Raw genomic sequence first — 16177 nt, 5'->3', positions numbered from 1 at the left:
AGTAAAAGAACTAATACTCAGAAATAAAGAAGAAAAACTGCTTTTAAGGATTTTTTTTTTCTTCCTAAGACATGCGTTGTGCCTGTCAGCAAATTTACCCTTACTCTGAAATTGCAAATTTAAGCATCTATGCACCAATGCAGGGGTGGGTACATAGATTATGAAGGGAAATTTTCATGACATTTGATCAACTTGTTAATTTTTATGGTAATAAAATAACAAAGGCCTCTCTACTGAAATTCTTGAAGTATCCAACCTTGAGTCATTCTCTCCAGTGACCTTTTATTGACATCCCATTAATACAGACAACTATACTTAATTTGGGGGCCCGTAACCCAGTAATTAGACTTTATTATTTTTTCACAAGGCATCCAGTTGAAAGGATATAAAGTTTAATGAGCTAAGATGTATGTTACATTTGCTGGAGTTAGGACCTGGTTGGTTTTTCCCTTTGAACACTTAGGTGTTTCAGTCTTGCTGTGCTTGGGTGGGAAAAATCTTCAGCTGTATTTCATGATCTGATTGAAGTTTATCCTGGGGTTGATTAGGACAGAAAGCTGATTGAGTGGCTTTTCACTTTTGCCAGACATCCATACTACTTCAGTACAGGAGACTCGGGAAAGTGCACTGTAAATATCTACACTAATCCTGAGTCAGACCTTTTTTTAAAAAAAATTTTTTTTCATTGTTCTGGCACTAAGGGCAATTCTTTTAAAAATTTTCTTGGCACTTTTTCTTTAGTAGGCTCCTGCTGAGGTAAATGTTGGCGAATGAACAGACAGCTTCTGTTCCAGCTTCTTTATGATTCGGTTCCAGGTCGGATTGGCTTCTGGCATCCCGGGGCAGTGTCTGCTGGCCTCTACCGGTGGAGCTGGACTGGCCTCCAGGGGTTGGCATCTGTGGGTCTGGCCAGGTTGGTCCCCAGAGATGTCAGTTTAGGCTTGGAGCCACTTCGGACTCATTTCCATGCAACAACTTTGGAAATCTACTTTTGATCTGTGAGAGTTTCTGGATCTACATAATTGTTTCTTGAAATTCTTGGAGAAAAGACACACTAATTTAGGATTTGATGGTCACTGAGCTTTGTTTGTATGTGAATATATTTATGTATGATTTTTTTCCCCTCAGAAAACAGAGCATAGCGTTTTAAACCATCTGTCTGTTCCCTTAGTCTATAGCCTCATGACTTGAAAAAAAAAAAACAAAGACTCCTTGGAATAAATAGCTCATGTGGTTTAATGACTAGACTTCCACATTTCTTTTTCCACAAACCTCATATCACCGAAATGTTAATTTTATTTGAGTGACAATTAAAAATTGTGCACATCTGTCATGTATAATAACGCATGTTGAATGTCAGGTACACTGTGGAATGGTTAAACTGATGTCGTAAACATGTTAAGTATCTCACACACTTAGAACCTTCTTTTTGCCACAGGGCATTTAAAATCTATTAAAAAAAATGTAGGCCTGGGAAGGTGGCTCAGTGGTTGAGTGCTTGCCCTGTATGTATGAGGCTCTGGGTTCAATTTCTCAGCACCACATAAGCAGGAAAAGCCAGTAGTGACGCTGTGGCTCAAGTGGTAGAGTTCTAGCCTTGAGCTGAAGAGCTGAGGCACAGTGCCTAGACCCAGAGTTCAAGCTGCATGACTGAGAAAAAAAATGTAGTGCACTGTTGTTTAACCACGTTGTAAAGTAGAACTTGAGTTTCTTCCTACTACCTAAAATTCTGTATCTTTTAGCTATTTCCCTAACTCTTCATATAAACAGGGATGTTATATATATATAAATATATATGTATGTACTATATAGACTAGATATATTGAAAAACATGCATATATACATTTACACATGTAAGACTGGTTTATAAAACAAGTAAATATATTGGATGGTATGCAAGTTTATACTGTATTAACTGTCATAGGGTTTTCAAGGGAAAACTCAGTATAATTCCTTACAAAAACAAAAACAAAATTCAACGAAATAAGCACCAGAAAAGGTGTCCTTGGAAGGCTTGGGTGGGGTCAAGAGGAGAGAGATAGACAAATAAGGAGGAGAAGGCATGCAGGGGAGCGGGGGGTGGGAGGGGTCCGGGGGTGGAAATGAGGCCAAGAATTTAAAGTGCATACTACAAAATTTAAAAAAGTGAGGGGAAAGGAGGGTTGGGAGGAATGAACGAGAAGAGATGACAAGGATCAAGATGCATTGTATTTATAAATTGCTTTGTTAAGTGGCAACTCCTTTGTACAACTATTTAAAGATCATTAAAATTTTTCTTTTAACAGGATTAGATTACTCTGGATTGGATTGCATCCTTTCTGTCAACTAATTTTATACTTCCATGCTACTTTGCGTTCAGCTTGATGACTTCTCTGCAGCGTTTCTGATATGACATGTCTTTTGTGTGAGAAAACCTTTGTCTCTTTCAGTTCTGAAGGGGAGTTTTGTTAGATATTGTATTCTTGGCAGTTTGTTTTTCTTCATGCACTTTGAAGTTTTCAGTCTACATTTTCCTGTCCAGCAAAGATTTTTTGTTTTTGTTTTTGTTGGTTGTGGGGCTTGAACTCTGGGCCTGGGCACTATCCCTCAGCTCTTTAGCTCAAGGCAAGAGCTCTACCACTTGAGCCACAGAATCACTTCTGGTTTTCTGATGGTTTATTGGAGATAAGAGTCCCACTGACTTTCCTGCCAGCCCGGGCTGGCTTTGAACCGCGATCCTCATATCTCAGCCTGCTGAATAGCTAGGATTACAGGTGTGAGCCATTGGCACCTGTTCAAAGATCTTTTTTTAACTGAGAAATCAGCTGCTGTTCTTACTGAAACTCCCTTATATGTTACAGTCCATCCTGTGTTTCTGTAGGTTGCATATTTTGTATTGCATTATATGTGTATCAAAAATATTTAAATAGTTATATTTGTAATGAACATATGCTGATGTTTTTCTGTCCTTATTCTGTAACCAAGTGCGGGAACTGTTTACATGGCAGTTTCACCATGTCAAGTATTTTTAAAGTAATCTAGTACCATTTAAAATTTATGGAAGGATGTTCATGGGTTCTATGCAAATACTCATTGTCTTCTAGAACTTATGGGAGTCCTTATAGATTTTGGCATCTGTAGGCATTCCTGGAAACAATGACCCACAGATACCAAGGGTCAATAGTGTTTTCTTTTCATGTTGCTTTTAAGATCTTCTTGTTTGTTAATTTTTGAATTCATAATTTTACACTTTTTTTGAAGTTCATTGAGTATCCTTAAAATGGATCATTTTAATTCCTTCCAGTTAATTCATATAAATCCATTTTTTGTAGGTCAGATTTAATTGTATTCTGGGAGGTTATTGTGCTCTCCCGGCAGTATTCTATCTTCCTGGTTGTCCTTGCTCATTAATACCTGTGCATTTGAAGGAAGGATGAATTTCAGTCTTTTCCAATGTTCTGAGTAGGCTTGTCTGGCCCAGTTCAGGACAGGTCTCTCTGTGGTATCCCTCTGGCAGCATTTCCTGCTACCTGAATCCTCAGTGTTAGTCTTGAAGCTGGATCCTTTGGAATTGGACTTGTCTACTGGCCTGTATCTGTAGGGGTCAGCTTGAAACCTAGACTATCAGGGAGTGGCTAGCCTTAGTCTATAGGAGCCAACCAAGGGCTTGGCTGGGCCTGGGCCTTGGGTTCACGGGTAGGGGTGGGGGCTGTCCTGGAACTGAGCCTAAGTCCCTGGATTTGGATTTGGTTTAGCATTCAATTTCCTAGACCAGTCATAGAGCTTGGTGTGCTGCAGCATGGGATAAAAATAAAGTGTGGGACTCTGTAGGTTGACCTGGTATTGGGAGGGTCAACAATCCATATAGGCTTATAAGTATACTCATAATGGCCACCATGGTTGCTGGTCCTCAGAAGGCCAGCTTGGTGATTCTTCAGAGGCTAGCTTGCTTCTGGGGGTGGACCTGATTAACTTTGTAATTGGTTGTACTTCATAATGAATGGTTATACTCCGTAATGCATTCAAATACACGATAATAGAGAATTATAGTATATGAGAAAGACTCTAAATATGGAGCAGGGATGGGAAACCTTTCAAGGGCCATTTGGATATTTACAACATCATTCATGGGATACACAACATTATCACTTTAAAAACTAGTCTGCACTGGGGTTGGAGGTGCTGCTCAGTTGGTAGAATGCCAGCCAATGAGCAAAATTGTCAGGGACTGACTTTGAGTCCCAGCTTCGAACCTATGAAGCAAAATAAATGAGCCCACTCTATTTGGTTAAACATTTAATCAGCTCACCATGCTCTGTTGGCTGGAACCGCCTCTCTCTGGATGTTAGCTAATAGAGACGAAGCTGCTGGGCACAACTGCTTTCTGCAGTGAAGTCGACTCCTGGTAATGGCACATTTTGAGGAGAACTGTTCACAGCAGTACGTTTTGCTGAGTGCAGATGCATGTTTCAATGCCTTCTCCTCAAAGTGGGAAATTCATCATTGCTTAGGTAATATTTAAAAAATGTAAGCAGCGGGAAGTCAGGGTAGCTAGCTTTCAGCTCATCATCACTTTGCTGCTGAATGATCTCAGGGCCAAGGTTAACAGGCACTTTAGTAGGTTCCACATTGACTGGTACAGCAAAGATATTTAGTTCTATTTGGCTCCTGTTGATATCATTGGACCTGTCATTAAATGTCTCAATTAGTTTTGCACATTTTACCAGCATATTAATAGTCATAAATGGCATCTGTCCTTCCATAGTAGAGACATGCACCATACTATTCCTTTTAAGTTGCACTTTCCAGTCTTGATTTAGCTTCAAATGATTTCATGATTGAAAGCACAGAGCTGAGACGCTGGTTGGGGCACTGTGGCTTGACATGTCAAAGCTGAGAGGAACTTTACCATCCTGGTAGTGTCCACCATGGATGAGAGGTCACATAGCCACATGCTATCTTTGTGCTCCCCAACATGGTTTCCCCCGCATCTCCCTCTTGAGCTCACGCCCAGTTCATGCATGTTCCTGGGACTCAGCTACCACAGTTCTTAGCGATCAACATGTTCATCATTGAATGCAAGCTATTGTCTATGTCAGCGAGGATGCTGACAACATGGCCATCAACAATGAGAAAAAAAGTCATCCATGGGGGAAGGAGTCAGCCATCACATCTCATCTATCATCACTGGATCTCCATTGTTTCACCACAACATGGTCATGCTGTTGTTAATTTATGCCCCGTCTGCTTGTTGCTGACTGCAGGACAGGCTGCTAGCAGGAAGCATATGTGTCCGTCCTGTCCTGTCCTTGGATGTGTCCTGTCTATGCTGTACAGGGTGTTTCCTGCTTGTCCTTTGAAGCTACATCATAATTATGATTCACTTGTTAGAAATTGATGTTGCTCTAGAAGAAGCTCTTAGAGTGGTTGAATGTACAGTCCTACTTACAGTTGGCTTGGCAAGGTCAAACCAAATGCTTTTATGGGCCTTCCATAGCCTGCAGGCTGGATGGTCTCTACTCCTCATGTTGACAGATAAGAAGTTAAAGGAAATTTTATACATTTGCAAGAAATTGATTATTCAGCTGCTCTGGGCAAAGTAAATTATAAGGGCATCTTTACCAAGGACATTTGCATTTTAGAATGATCTTGATACTGTATGGGGTTGATTGAATATCCTTTACTTGACTGATAGGCACTACTGAAGCTGGGCTAAAGGATTTTCTAGGAGAGATGAATCTATTGCTTGAAATTGAGAAGAGTAGTCCTGTGTAATCTTAATTTAGGAGCAATTAAGTGGCAAGAACATCCTCCCTTTTTTTATACCAGGAGTATGAAGTCAGGGCTTCAAACGTGCTGGGCTGGTGCACTACCACTTAAGCCATGCCTCCAGTCCTGTTTCTTGTTTGCTAATTTTGAGGTAAGGTCTCACTTGCCCTGAGGCATGCATCTGAGCAGGGATTCTGTCTTGGCTGAGATTACAGGTGTGTAGTAACCTGTCCAGCTTTCTTCCATGGAGATGAGGGCTTGAGAACTTTCCTTCCCTGGCTGACCTGGATCTGTGATTCCATCTCAACTTCCTGAGTCTCCTAGGACAACAGACACACCACTATGCTCAGCTACGTGTTAAGAACGGGCCTCCCAAACTTGGATGCTTGGTTTTTGGCTTCAAATCATGATCCTCCCAATCTCAGTCTTCCAGGTATGTTGGGGATCATAGGAGTGAGCCATTGGTGCCTGGTTTTAGAAAAAAAATTTTCTAAGTAGGAGCAAGATGGCAAGCTGTGGAACTGAATATACTAAAAATATTATATTAACATCTAGAAAAATGTGTAGCGTGAGATAATGATGGTGTGGAGGTGAAGTTGTCTTCAAAGATCATGACTAGGAAGCCAATGAGGTTGTATCTAGTTGACAGGTTTGTTTTTGGTTTCTTATGCTGAGATCAATTTTCTGGAGTGGCAATGATTTCCTTCTTCATTTTCTAGTCATCTCACCTTAACCAAGGGTCATGAGTCTTAAGCATTTATAGTATCCAGGAGAAAGTCCATGAATCCACCTCAGGGCCAAATACAATGCTTTGTTTATATTGTATGCCCGAAGGACAGGAGAGTTAAGAGGCCCAGAGTCAGTTCACTGCTCACTTCCCTGGGCAGTTTTGTACAAACACAGTGTGGATCATCAATTCTTCTTTCCTCAAATAAGTACTACCCTTGCTCATTTGAAATCTCACTTGTAATCAACTCACAGTTCAGAAGCTCTCTGGTCTAGAAGAAGTCCATCTGAATAGAGGTAAACAGGACATTAAAGTTTGTATGGAAGACAAACTTTGCTCAGCTATTGTGTGCAGTGACTCAAAACAAACTGATAATTTTTCAGTCATGCTTTGTAAATAGTTTTGGCATGGAAGAATCAGAGTTAAACCAGCATGGAAATTTCAGAAGATGGAGCATCATGTGGTCTCAAGGGTCTTTTGGGCAAATAATTATAGAGCACATACAAAATGGCCAAGTGTGAGTAAATCTTGTATCTGAAACGACTTAAGGATACTTTTGAATATTTCCACTTAAAGAAGATTCATAGAGTTAAAAGGCCTTGACCCAGACAACAGTGAGCTGTTGCATAGTTTCTGGAATCCAGTATATCACTCAGAGATCCACTAAGGATTACAAAGTGATACTTGTGAGAACAGACATTTTTTTTTGGTATCATTTCTTTGAGGTTTGAAAGTGAACATATATATTATAAATCTTGCTTTTCCTTTGATTTTTTATGGTCTTCCCATATTTCTTTTTATGACTTTGGAAGAAAGACTTCAGAAAAATATGGTATGAGCCCATAAATTTTCTGCAGTGAGTTTAATGGTACAGTTAAGATTTCTTAAATAAAATGTGTTTCTTGTCACAGACATGGCTGTTGTTCTAGTAATAGATGATAGATGATCACTTCATATTAAACCAACCATGCTATTCTAATAGCAGAATAGACACATTTCACAGATGCAGCAATAGAGGATGGTACAGGAAAATATCAAAACTAAAGTCACATGTCACTGCTAGTAAATGACAAAGCTGTGAATCGGCGATAACTTATTGAACCTTCTAGAGTATATAGTGCATTGTATCCATTAAACAGAAATTTACTGAATTCGCAGCTATTTCTTTTTTCTTTCTTTCTTTTTTGTTGCCAGTCCTGGGGCTTGAACTCAGATCCTGGACACTATCTCTGAGCTTTTTTTGTGTTCAAGGCTAGCACTCTAGCACTTGAACCACAGCTCCACTTCTGGCTTTTTTTGGTGCTTAATTGGAAATAAGAGTCTTGTGACTTCTAGGGTGGCTTTGAACCATAATCCACTGGTGCCTAGCTCCTCAGTTATTTCTTAGTACATATATATAGTGCTACTAGTGTTGATATAGGAATCTTACAAAATAATACAGTGTCCTGAGGAAGACTTATAGTCTAATCTGAGAGAGGTTAAATATTTGGAAAGGGTCAATTTCTTCCATGTTTCTAGTTTGTTTGAATATAGGTTTGCAAAGTATTCCCTAATGGTATCCTAGACTTTATTGTTATTTATATATCTCCATTTCCATTTCTAACATTAATTTGGGTCTTTCCCTTCTCTTTTAAATTAGATTTGCTAAGAGTTTATCAATCTAATTTTATCTTTCAACTTTCCCTGAATTTTTTATTGATTCCCTGAATTTTTTCTTTCTAGTTTCTAATTTATTAGTTTCTGCCCTAATGCTTCTTATTTATTCCATTTTGTAAGTTTGGTTTTGGCTAGTTTTAGTGTTTGAAGTACATAATTAGTTGAGATCTCTGTTCTTCTGATATAGATACTCAGAGCTATGGGCTCCCTAGCAGTACCTGTATTCCAAATGTACTGTTTATATATATATATAATATGTATATATTATATATATATATACTGTACAACAAAACATTTTATGAATACAGTACATTTTGATCAATGCCACCCTTTCAACATTCTCACTCCCAATGTTCTGTGTTTTTATTTTTACTAGATTATAGGATTTTTACTAGATTAATTGGATTTTTCTCTTCTTTTTCTCAACAACCCACTCAGCATTCAACAAAATGTTCAGTCTCTGTGTGTTTGCTATTATTTTAATTGGGGTCAAATAGAATGCAGGGAAATGAATGGATCTGAAGATCATACAAAACCTACCAAATGTTACTTGAGAAAAGGAGAGAGAGGAATGGGAATATAGTGGAGGGATAAGTTTTTCAAAGTGCACAGTGTGTATGCTATGGGAGCATCATAGTAAAACCTCTTCATACTACAAATGTAAGTTAAAGCCAGGTGTCATTGGCTCATGCCTGTAAGCTTAGCTACTCAGGAGACAGATCTGTGAATCACAGCTTCAAGTTAGTCCAGACAAGAAAGTCAGTGAGACTCTTATCTCCAATAAACTACCAAAAAATAGTAATAATAAAAATGGTGGAAGTGGAACTATGGCTCAAGTGTAAAGTGCTAGCCTTGAGCAAAAATGCTCAGGGCCAGCACCTAGGCTCTGAGTTCAAGCCCTAGGATGGCACCCCCAAAAAAGTAAGTTAAAAACTAAATCAAAAATAAAAAAAGAAACAAAAACTCATCAAAATATATGCTGGATGAGAAAATCAGAACAAAGGTCATTATTTTAATCAAGCTCATGTTTTGTGCCAAATCAACAAAACATGTTTTCATTGTAGCAGACACACAGATCGACTTGAGAAATGGCTCACAGGAGAGTCTGGTGATTAGGGAAGGGAAGGTTGGACAGAGAGGCAGGGATTGTGTGCTGCCTTGAAGGATAGTTAGGGAGAGAAACACAAGGAAGATGTCTTAGACCAGAGAGGTAACTCAGTTAAGACATCCAGTAGAGAATGTGAGACAATTGAAAAAGCTTGAGTGGATCGCCTTATAACGGAGAACAGGTTTCTGGAGAAGTGGTACACATTAAGACTAGAAACTTAAAATGATCCACCCTGAACAGAAGAGGGAGACACACTGCAGGTGAGGGAGATGTACAATTCATCCAATCAGATGGCCTCAGCTTGGCTCTGTTTGTATAGTCACGGTTTTAATCTGAGATCTTTCCTCAAAGTCTTTACTTTGTTATTAACCACTAAAGGGAAATGAATACTAAAATTATCTATAAAACAAAGAATAAAAATTAGTAATGATTTCCTGAACAGCAGGGTAGTTTCCTGAGCTGAACAAATATGTTATTTCTTTTGTTATATTTAATACTTTATGAAATCCTTCTAGTCATCTAAGGATTAAAATAAACTTTTATCTTCAGCCAGTCTTCTTATCTTTTAAACTTATCCAATTAGAGCATTTTCAACTTCTGAGATACAGGAACAACTGTTCTTCAGAAAATTATATGGTTTTCTTATATGGTTTCTTTATATCTGATTTCTATCTTTGATAATTGTCTTTCTTTTGACTAGATGCTTTTAAGAAACAGATTGTAGAGATTGGTTTTATACTTAAATACATAAAAATCATTCAATTAAAATCAATTCCTTCAGTCATTTATTATATAATAGGACAATGTGTCTGTACTTTTCTTATTTCAAATAAATGCCAATGAGCAGAGTTAGTAAGCCAATTTTGGGAATTTCAGGAAGCAATAGTCAAAAGGAAAATATTCTGCTTTTAATTCTCTCCATTGCATGGGTACAACCACAAGCTTTCAGGGAGATCTTTTGAGCCACACAATTCATGTTAGTAAATTGGTATTGAAGGTGTAGCTTTCTCTCATTTTGGGAGACTGTTATGAATAGATTTTGGTTTACTTTAAAGTTGGTCTCATTTTTTATTCTTTAACAAAATGTACAATGGGAAAAGTGAAGTATGTAGACAGTAAAGAAATACTAAATCATTTAAATCATTGAATCCAGCCAAGCAAAGACCTTAAGAACATAGTTTCAGTCATCCATGATTATGTAAATCTTGCTGAGGGAAAAAGATGTATGTGCAGGCCTTAGTGAAGTGACATTGCAGATTAGAGTGCCAAAATTTATTAGGATTGTGCTCAGACTGTTCTAGAAAGTCAGAGAGGATGGAAGGCTAATGAGGGACACAAGTCATTTTAGACACCTACTCGTGGAAGTAATAGGGAAAATTTTGCATGTGTGAAAAACAAGAAACGTGCTTCTCAGAGGTTGGAAGTCTGAGTCTGGTTTGCTTGGAGGTATTTGCCAGAAAGTGTGGAATAGTTTAGAAATAGTAGAGAAAAATCCGAGTCAGATAGCAGACGTTTGGATTCTGGGTGGAGGACACATTAGGGCAGAAATGACTATGATAGGATCCATGGATGGGTAAAGTGTATTATATGGTGAAATATGTGTCCATTAGTTAATTAGTTCATACCCCTTCTCTGAACAAATTCTGCTGAGTCCTAAAATATATAGGACATACCATCAAGTGCTGTGCATAAGAATTTAGAGGAATGAGAAATTAGAATAGGAGAAATTAAGTAGCTATTTTAATTGTCCAGAAATATGCAAGTAAGGATTGAAGTTGGAATATGGTGAAGGAAAATTTCACCAAAGGTTTTCATAGGCTTTTGTTCAATATATATTATTAAATGCCTTCTATGGGTGAAGTACTGTTTCAGTGATAAGCTTAGAGGACTGAGGGTTAGTGGGCAATATAAGAGAGGTGAAATACAAATATATTTTGTAAAATAGAAAGGACATTTTAGTTAACTGACCATTCAATGTATTTCAAACATTCAGAAGAATGGGTGTAATCTCCAAAGGACATGACAAATGTTCTATTTTTAAATAGAACATTTTCTTTCTAAGGTTTATGATTTAGTGATTCCACTGACAATAAAATAGTCATAAAAGGAGATAAGATGGAATGTGGAATAAACAGAACCCCAGGTATATGACTGATGCCAACCCCATCATTAGATATAATACAATTTTCTTACAAGACCATAAAATGCCCAAGTCCTTGTAAAATGTAGTAGAAAGGGTGGGGCAGGGACAAAGCACTTAAGACTCCTTACCTTGGGGAAGCTGCTGAGTCAGGTTTATCTAACTAGCATTGGCCTTTTGTGATTTGTCAGGGAAAAAAATGTTATAAACCCAGGAAAGCAAAATTGGTGGAGTTGGATAATACTCTGACGTTACAATTGGACGGACTTTTCTTTTCAAACCTGCAACTAGACTTTGGAAGAAAAGTGTTTCTTCTTCATGGAAAACATGCTGGACATAGTTATCAAGATCCTGTTGATACTCATTTGACATGTGAAACATGCAGTTACTTATACATGTGCACATACTCTCTCTCTCTCTCTCTCTCTCTCTCTCTCTCTCTCACACACACACACACACACACACACACATACACACACACACACACACACACACACACAGAAGAGCAATCATGTTTACCCTTTGGCAAATAGCATCATTGCTTTAAAAATATTTTTATTATCTTTAAGTAGCTGTACGAAGGAGTTGGCATGCACTGAGGCAGTTTATGACTACAGTGCATTTTGATCAATGTCACTACTTTTAACATTTCCCCCCCCACCCTTCCCCCCACCCCTTCCCTTAGTTGTCTTAATTTTAGGTTATGCATTGAGTTTTTGTTGCCATGTAGCAAAGCAGTTTATGTGTACAATGCATCTTGATCTGTGACCCACGTCAACATCTTCACCCCTCTTCCACACACCCTTCTCCATATTTCTGAATTCGGTGGTATATATAATGAATGTTGCCTGCCTTCTCCTTCCTCCCCCCCTCCTTCTTCTACCCCTCTGCCCTGGGCCGCATCCTTGCTCTTGCAAGTACCCATTTCCTGCTACTTATTTTTGTTGGGCTTTGACTTAGCCTTTTTAAAGAATTACACTATTTCACTCTCCATAGAGTCTATTACACTCCAGTTAATTCATTTGTAACCTCTTGCTTACCACCCAGTGTGTTTACTTGTAGATTCATAGGCATATTCTAGCTACCACAAATGAGGGAAAACATGCAATGTAGTTTTTCTGGGTCTGGGTTACTTCACTTAATATAATTTTTTCCAAATCTTTTAATTTTCTTATGAATGATACACTGTTATTTTTTTCTGATGGATGAGTAGAATTCTATTATATAATATATATATATATATATATATATATATATATCACATTTTCTTGATCCATTTTTCTATTGAGAGGCATTTGGGCTGCTTCCAGATCTTGGCGATGGTAAATATTACAGCAATGAACATGGTTTCAGAAGTATGGAGGTTCCTCATAAAATTAAACATGGAGTTGCCCTATGACCCAGCAATTCCACTCCTGTGCATTTATCCAATAGAACACAAACAAGGCCACATGAAAACAACATTTTTTTTGCCAGTTCTGGAGCTTTAACTCTGGGCCTGGGCACTGTCCTTGAGTTTCCTTTACTCAAGGGAAGCACTCTACCATTTGAGCCACAGTGCCACGTCTGGTTTATTGAGTAATTTATTAGAGATAAGTGTCTCATGGAGTTTCCTGCTCATGCTGGCCTTGAACCGCAATAATCAGATCTCAGCCTCCTGAGTAGCTTGGATTACAGGTGTGAGCCACTAGTGTCTGACAAGCATCATTACTTTTAAGAGTTTCCAAGACTTGATGGTAGGAAAAAAAACAAAGGAGGGGGTAACAATGTTGGACAAGAAATGTACTCATTATCTTACTCATGTAACTGTAACCTGTCTGAACTGCATCTTTACAATAAAATATAATTTTAAAAGTTTGCAAGACTTTATATTCTGTTAAGCATTCAGTGTATACACACACATCTAGATATATATATATATACATACACACAGAATATATGTTTATACATATAAAGTATATGAACACAAATATGTATTTGGCCAGGAAGCATGTGCTATGGACAGGAATTATGATTGCAAACAGTAATTGTAAGTGGGCTACTGTAAATATGTGTGGAAACAAATTGTATTTTGTGAGTTGTGAAATCATATGCTGGATGGCTAATGACTATTTGAAATATAAGAATAATAGAACTTTTTCCCTAGGTGGCATGGAAAAGAAGTAAAGATACTTTTGCTTTTTAAAGACAAAATAGTTTAAAGTATTCATTATTCAATGACTATTCTAGCTACACAGAAAGAGAAAGAACAAGTCAAGGCTTTGGAAACTATCAAATGATCAAGTGGATAATAATCACTGTGGGAGTTTTGAGGATGGAAGTAACAAACCCTAAAAATGAAATAATGTATAGCATTTTAGAAATATGGGGCTCCTGCCACTTAAGATGCAATGATTCTTTTAGAGATATTGATACTGGATAAGTGATCTTTATTCTTACCTGCTTCACCTTAAACAGTTGGGAGACTATTTTTTAATAGGGACGATGTGCTTTATTACTTGATCGAATGCTATTTATTACTTTTCAGAATCCTACTCTAACTTTACAATAGGCCTCCTTCATTATGTGTACATGGGAGGTTGTATTGTGACATTTCCACACATGAGTACAATATATCCAATATCTCTAACTCTTTTATCTCTTTTTTTTTTTACTCCTCTTCCTGCTTCCTAAAAACAATTTCAACAGGGCTCATTGTTCTCTTTTCATACATGCAAGTAAGCTACTTAAAGAATTACCTTTAAGTTTACAGAGGCGTTTCCACATAGCAACATGCTTTATGACTATAATATCTCTCGATCAATGTCACCCCTTTCAGCATTCCTATCCATCCCTTCCCACCCCTAACCCCCCCCTCCCTCATTGTAGGACATACACTGGATTCTTCACTGCTTTCTCCCCCTCTTCTCCTGTTCGTTTGTTTCTTCTTGGTTCCACCCTCCCCCTTTGGAGTACCTGCTTCCTGATAGTTGATTTTTGTTGAACTTCAGGGAGGCTACTTATTAGTTGGCAAGGAGCACTTTCTGTAGGAGCCTGTTGAGTGCCACAGAGAGGCTTCTGTGTTGGTCTTGAGGAAATTTATCAGGCTCAATGGCAGATCCTCCAGATGAGGAAGAAAGAGATTGACTTTCTTAATAGAAATAGAGAAGCAAGAGCTGGGAAAGTTGAAGAAGACATTAGAGAATTCAGGAATCAAAGGTAGTAAAGCTCTTTATGAAAATGTCAGTGAATCACTCATGGCCTTTCATATCATAAGAACTGACAATTGAGTTATAAAATTAAATACTGTTTGTGATAGTACCTTCAGCAGCTTGTCCTCCAGGACATCAAGCAACATAGCATAATAAACTCCCATGGTATGAGGAACATATTACTTTGGGATTCTAGCCAGGTCCAAATGAATGAACGTTGCATTCTAGTGTATTCACACGACTCTGATCTAGATTCACTTGATAGTCCCCATCTTACTGGTAGAAAGTTTGTTCTTGGTTGAGTTAATTAATGAGTGCTTCAAATACACAAATCTAATCTAGATTTACTCAATGGTTTTAGAAAAGGCTGAGTGGTAACTTCACGTACAGCTGGAAGTATACCAATATAAGTTTGAAAGCTTTAAAATGGGATTGTATATTAGAATGACATACTTTTTCCTTTTCTGTTCTTATTAATTTTGATTATTGTTATGGGAGGATTTCATTTTCATTGCATCCAATAGTGTAATTACCCTTTAAAGAAATTTGTGTAGTCTGAGGAGAGTTAATAAAAATAATTATCAGAGTGGTAAATACAAAATGAAATATTTCCAACACAGAGCTTGACAGTAACTACTCAGTAATAAAATAAAATTAGTTCCTATTCTCTCTATCTGTAACTTCTGTGTTAATTACTTTTAAATTAATGTCTATGGGGAAGATTGTTTTGGCTTGGAAATGAGCAACACTTCTCATAATCTGATCCAGGGCCAATATCTTCAATTTCACAAGTATGTATTAATCTTCTTTTGTGATAATAAGATATATGGCAAATTAAATGTCACAGTCATTGCCCTTGTGGAGTTCTATTTTCTTCCCCAGGCAAAATATAGATATAGAGAAATTTGTCTTGACATTCCCCTCACTCCTTTGTGTTTTCTTTTGTTCATCCGCACCGATTCCTTGGGAATTTGTAAGCGTGTCTACACTCAAGACAGGCCCAGTTATCAATCCAGTTATAAGGGGTCGTAGTCTTTGAGTTAAGACTGCTTTTAATTACAAGTAATAATGTTTTTGGCCAACAGCCGCTTTAGACAGTAGGTGTTTGCTAAGGTGTACCATGTGTTCAGAGGTGGGCAGCTGCTGACCATGCTTTAGGAGCTCTTCCTTCCTAGCTGGGCAACAGCAGGTGGCCTTCTGTTGTAAAGGCAGATGAATGTGGGGTAGGAAAAATCTCAGTAGCTATTACCTTTATGATAGCATCATCATCATCATCATCATCATCATCATCATCATCATCATCATCATCATCATCATCATCATCATCATCATCGACAGCAACAACAAAAACAAATTACCCACAGCTCCACTAGAATGTCCCTAAAGAGACCTCTTCTGCTTCTGTATCATTGTCTTAGACTGGGTCACATCATCCACCTGAGGGCAAATGAAGGTGTGAACATGAGGTTGCAGTTGAGGTGGGAGTGGGGAAGGGCACCGGTGCCTGGAGAATATTGTTTGTCATGCTGAAAAGCCTAGCTAGGACCAAAGACTCATGGGACCAGGATGAAGAAAGAAGTGATATGTGGCAGAAGCTGTAGAACTAT

Source organism: Dipodomys merriami, unplaced genomic scaffold (assembly GCF_024711535.1).
Source record: "Dipodomys merriami isolate MVZ:Mamm:240054 unplaced genomic scaffold, mDipMer1.0.p SCAF_6, whole genome shotgun sequence".
NCBI classification, from domain to species: domain Eukaryota; kingdom Metazoa; phylum Chordata; class Mammalia; order Rodentia; family Heteromyidae; genus Dipodomys; species Dipodomys merriami.
Note: the sequence above shows the minus strand (reverse complement) of the source record.